Here is a 5,590-nt window from a genome sequence, read left to right on the forward strand (position 1 = left end):
ACTTGCACATTGTTGTCATAGGCTCTGCATGACAAATTCTCAGTTTCACCATATTTAATTTAACAGCCTATATTTAATTTATGAGACTTGCGGCTAAGGGTGCGTACTGCATTAGTAACAGCCTCCACCCCACCCCCGCCCTACTTTCCCCCTAAACACTGACTGAGGCTACTGTTGTCATTTGAAATTTGGACTGAATTATAGATATCTAATTTAAGCTCAACTGGAGGCCAGAAGGCCTTTGGAGAACACTATAGATACTTTGTCACCGCTGGAAAAATAAATAAACACGGTGTTGAGCTGAAATCATGCAATTGTTGTGGAATGGGATCGAGAAGTGTGCATACTAAAGTTTGGTGAGGGCATCATGGGACAAAACTAGAACAGTATTGAGTAAGGGACTTGAAAGGTTAGAGGATTTGCACACTGTGACAGCGGATAGCATCTCTTTCTCATCTGGCTTCCAGCAGAGTTTCGACATGGGTTATTACCCACAGCATAATGTCACGGAGCTACCGCTAATTAGACCTCCGCATGAAAACGTACCATTAACACACAAATATTTATCAATTACATCTCCTCTCTCTCTGTGTGTATGTGGTAATGATCTGTGGAAGACTTTTTCTTAGGCTGTTGCTGAGATATAAAACCTTCATAAACCTTTCATAAACCTTTCACAAAGCTTTCATAAACCTTTCATAAACTGTCAATCTGTGAGGAGGGGTAACTGGGGCACATGTACGGATAGAAGCCGACATGACGTTAGTGTCATGGTAGTAACAAGGTAGTGACATGGTACTGACATGGTAGTGACAAGGTAGTGACATGGTTGTGTGATGTGGTAGTAGCATGGTAGTTACGTGGTTGTAACATGGTAGTGTTGTGGTAGTGTCATGGTAGTAATATGGTAGTGACGTGGTAGTGGGTTTTAAGCATGTATGAGTGGATTAGGGAAAGCAGTGCTATTGCAGTTCTTACAGGTGTCAATGTCACTGTTGGGTTGAAGGTGATCGAGCCCAAGACTCACAGTAGTGGGCGGTAACACGCTACAGCTACTCCGTTACATTAACTTAATATCAGAGGTGGGCGGTAACGCGCTACAGCTACTCCGTTACATTAACTTAATATCAGAGGTGGGCGGTAACGCGCTACAGCTACTCCGTTACATTAACTTAATATCAGAGGTGGGCGGTAACGCGCTACAGCTACTCCGTTACATTAACTTAATATCAGAGGTGGGCGGTAACGCGCTACAGCTACTCCGTTACATTAACTTAATATCAGAGGTGGGCGGTAACGCGTTACATCTACTGTTACATTAACTTAATATCAGAGGTGGGCAGTAACGCGCTACATCTACTCCGTTACATTAACTTAATATCAGAGGTACATTTGCAAAGTCAGAAATGAATTTCTTCTCCGTTATATTTGTCACCGCTTCTTCCGTTACATTTTAAAATAATTTTTACATTTTGTATGTTTCTCCAAAACCGGTCAAGTGTAGAATGGTTAGAGAAGTCCATCACTTTACTTCAGTAAGGTGACCGACATAAAGCTCCCATATCTGTGTGTGATATCGGTGCCGTCTCCTAATGCATTGCCAGTATGAAAATAAAGTACGGTCCAGTATCAGTTAAAAAAAAGGCCAACTAGCTATGCAGCTATAACTACCATCAGCAGAAAAAATCAGCTTGGCAGAGGAACTGAACTAGGTGTGCAGGAAGGCACGCCCTATGTTGAAGAAGATTTTCAAGATTATAAAGGTTACAAAGGTTTCGTGTTTATGAAAAATACGGTTTGGAAGCTTTGATATTTATGTCGACCACATACACGCGCAGTTATTGGCTGGCCAGCTGGTTTGACTGACTGACGTAATCGCAACAGAAGTATAACAAAAAGTGAAAGGTCAAGTATGTGACCTTGGGCAAGATCACAGAATATTCCCAGAAATGGTATTAATCACAAAATGATTACCAAATCCAGTGTGATGCTTGTGACTTCAACGTAACACATGTTAAACATAAAACATAACTAAGTAGCAACGAAAACCAGCTGTTAAATGTTTTTGTACACGGAAAACAAATGTGTGTTCAGAATTTCTCTATGAACCATAAGTTTTTTATACATACCCTCCTGTATACTAGACCCATGGAATATTGGTTGCAAAGAAAGTACAGCTCCTCTGTGTTGGCAGACTATTACTGGACACCGACGAAGGATGTTCAACATTGCACATATTTAAGTGTAATAACAGCCTTATTTATGAATAAGTAATAAATAAAATTCACTTAAAACCATGCCTTAGGTTTGAATTCAGCATAAAAATGTGCTGCCCGGTGTTATTAAATGAGTAAGGGCAAAGTAACTCCCTACTTGAGTAGTCTTTTTTAACAGATACTTTCTTACTTTTACTTAAGCAATAATTAAAATGGCTACTTTTACTTTTGCTTGAGTAATTATTATTTTAATGTAACAGTACTTTTACTTGAGTACAGTTTTGGCTGCTCTCCCCAACCATGGCAAATAGCCCACCACGTCTAACAGCACTCCTCCAAGACGGTAAGGGGCTGGAGCGAATATTTCAGAGGCCTAAAAATGTTTACAGTAAATCATGCTAAGTAGCAGAGAGTGATACTTCTGCTGCTGTTTAAGCAAGAACAACAAACATCCCTGAGTGTCACTTTCTGGCTCCGTCTCGTATGTCCTCCTGGTCAGGAGAATCGAGGTTCAGTGCTCCACTACATCATTTCAACTTTAATAGAGTTTTCCAAAGATGGTCTCATAACTCTATGATTTCTCGTGTCAGTAGAGCCCACGGTGGCGTGCGGAAAGAAGCCAGAAGAGTGTTTTTCCTACTCCGTGTCTCCTGTGTGGAATGATGGATGCCCTGGAGCAGAATTAAATCTGTAAACCATTAAAGGCGGTTTATACAAATCTATTAAAGTGCAGCTTAAGCACTTTTATAGGCTTTATATATGTCTGAGTGTCTCTCTCTCACACACACACACACACACACACAGAGCTCTTTATATATGTCAAAGTGTCTCTCACACACACACACACACACACACACACACACACACACACACCACTTTATATATGTCTGAGTGGCTCTCTCTCTCTTACACACACACACACACACACACACACACACCACTTTATATATGTCTGTGTGTCTCTTTATACATATCTGAGTGTCAGAGAGTGCGTCTCATAACATTTTATTCTCCTCTACAGCTACTGTCTTGTGCGCACGCACACCCACACACACACACACACACACATACACACCCACACAAACACACACACACTCACACACACCTTTTTGTCTCTTCCATACCCTCTCTCTCCTTTAATCATGCACCCATGGAGGAGTGTTTGTAAGCATTACTTACTGGGTCATTTTTACTGGGTCAGGCTCTCTGAAATTCGTGACCTACACATTCCAATAGCTGTAAAATAAGAAACGTAGCTCTAATTTCCCCTTGGGGATTAGTAAAGTGTTATCTTGTGTATCTCATCTCATCTATATCGTAGTAATAGGACTCCTGCCTGTTTTCCTGAATTTGTCTATCATTCTTAAGAGCAAAACAGAGCACAGACTTCTGGGTATGGTTGTGTTGACAGGCAAATAAGACAATAACCTCAACACTCGTCATCAATCTAGACCGGCTGCCAGCGCAGTGAACTGTAGAGGATCAGTGGTAGAAACAACATTACTCCTTTAAGATCACGTATGAGGAAAGAAAGAGTGTGTGTGTGTGTGTGTGTGTGTGTGTGTGTGTGTGTGTGTCAGCTGTCATGATCAATAGAACTTCAGAGAAGCAGCTAAACGAGATGGCCCACTAGTGCGGGACACCATCACAGGATTGGGTTTATGCCCCCTCGCTGTTATTGATCCGTCCACTCCGGAACGTTCTCTCTCTACTCTGTCCCCGGCCTCCTGCTCCGCGGGCCCTTCCTGTCTCTCTGCTCTCCTTCTGTTCTCCCTGGCTCCTGTGTCCTCTCCTCCCCTCTCTTGATTTTGTCTCTTCCCGTTTCTCTTCCCTCTCTCTTCCCTCGCTCTTCCCTCGCTCTTTCCCGTTTCTCTTCCCTCGCTCTTTCCCGTTTCTCTTCCCTCGCTCTTTCCCGTTTCTCTTCCCTCGCTCTTCCCTCGCTCTTTCCCGTTTCTCTTCCCTCGCTCTTTCCCGTTTCTCTTCCCTCGCTCTTTCCCGTTTCTCTTCCTTCGCTCTTTCCCGTTTCTCTTCCCTCGCTCTTTCCCGTTTCTCTTCCCTCTCTCTTCCCTCGCTCTTTCCCGTTTCTCTTCCCTTGCTCTTTCCCGTTTCTCTTTCCCTCTCTCTTCCCCACCTCCTTTTTCTCTAACCCCCACCCCCAAAAGGGTCATAACTAATAGATCCCACAGGGATTACGGTTAGTGCAGTGAGACTAAGTAGAAGTGAATGGATGGCCTCAGAGAGGAAGACCAGACTAAGAGAAGTGTTAGCACAGAGGGAGGGAGGGAGGGAGGGAGAGAGAGAGAGAGAGAGAGAGGATGGAGGATGAAGTGACATAGAAAATGTTCTGTTGGAAAGATGTGGCGTATATTTGAGATATATAGTGGTTTTTGATATGAGGATTAAAGGAAGAGACTCAACAGCCAGAAAGACTTCATATCTGAAACAGAATATGACCAGCAAATACAAGCTCACCAAGTCAGGTAGCCCTGAGGCTCTCTCTCTCTCTCTCCCTCTCTCTCCCTCTCTCTCTCTCTCTCTCTCTCTCTCTCTCTCTCTCTCTCCCTCTCTCTCCCTCTCTCTCTCTCTCTCTCTCTCTCTCTCTTTCAATCTCTTTTTGCCCCATGCACACACACACACACTTTCACTCTCTCAGTCTCTCTCTCCCTCTCTCTCTCTCTTTCTTTCAATCTCTTTTTGCCCCATGCACACACACACACACACACACTTTCACTCTCTCACTCTCTCTCTCTCTCTCTCTCTCTCTCTCTCTCTCTCTCTCACACACACACACACACACACACACACACACACACACACACACACACACACACAGTGAATTTGTGGTAATCTTGTTGTATTCCAACACACCAGTGCATCAGAAAAAAGCATCAGAAATGTACCTCAGTGAGTGCAAGCCTGAACAAGCACAACAAAGAGTGTAGACTGAGACAAAACTGAGACCATGACAGAGGTCAGCTGACCAAGACAGAGTCAATTTCTCATCGGTTATAAATCTCATAATGAGACATGAATTCTGGTGTCCAAGCTGCATTTGTACAGGACAGTTCAGCTGGGCTACAGTTCAGCTGCACAGTACAGTTCAGATATAGAGTACAATGCAGTGTGCAGTACAGTTCAGCTGGGCTACAGTTCAGCTGCACACTACAGTTCAGATATAGAGTACAATGCAGTGTGCAGTACAGTTCAGCTGGGCTACAGTTCAGCTGCACACTACAGTTCAGATATAGAGTACAATGCAGTGTGCAGTACAGTTCAGCTGGGCTACAGTTCAGCTGCACAGTACAGTTCAGATATAGAGTACAATGCAGTGTGCAGTACAGTTCAGCTGGACTACAGTTCAGATGCACAGCTCG

The sequence above is a fragment of the Electrophorus electricus genome, chromosome 9 (assembly GCF_013358815.1).
Source record: "Electrophorus electricus isolate fEleEle1 chromosome 9, fEleEle1.pri, whole genome shotgun sequence".
NCBI lineage: Eukaryota > Metazoa > Chordata > Actinopteri > Gymnotiformes > Gymnotidae > Electrophorus > Electrophorus electricus.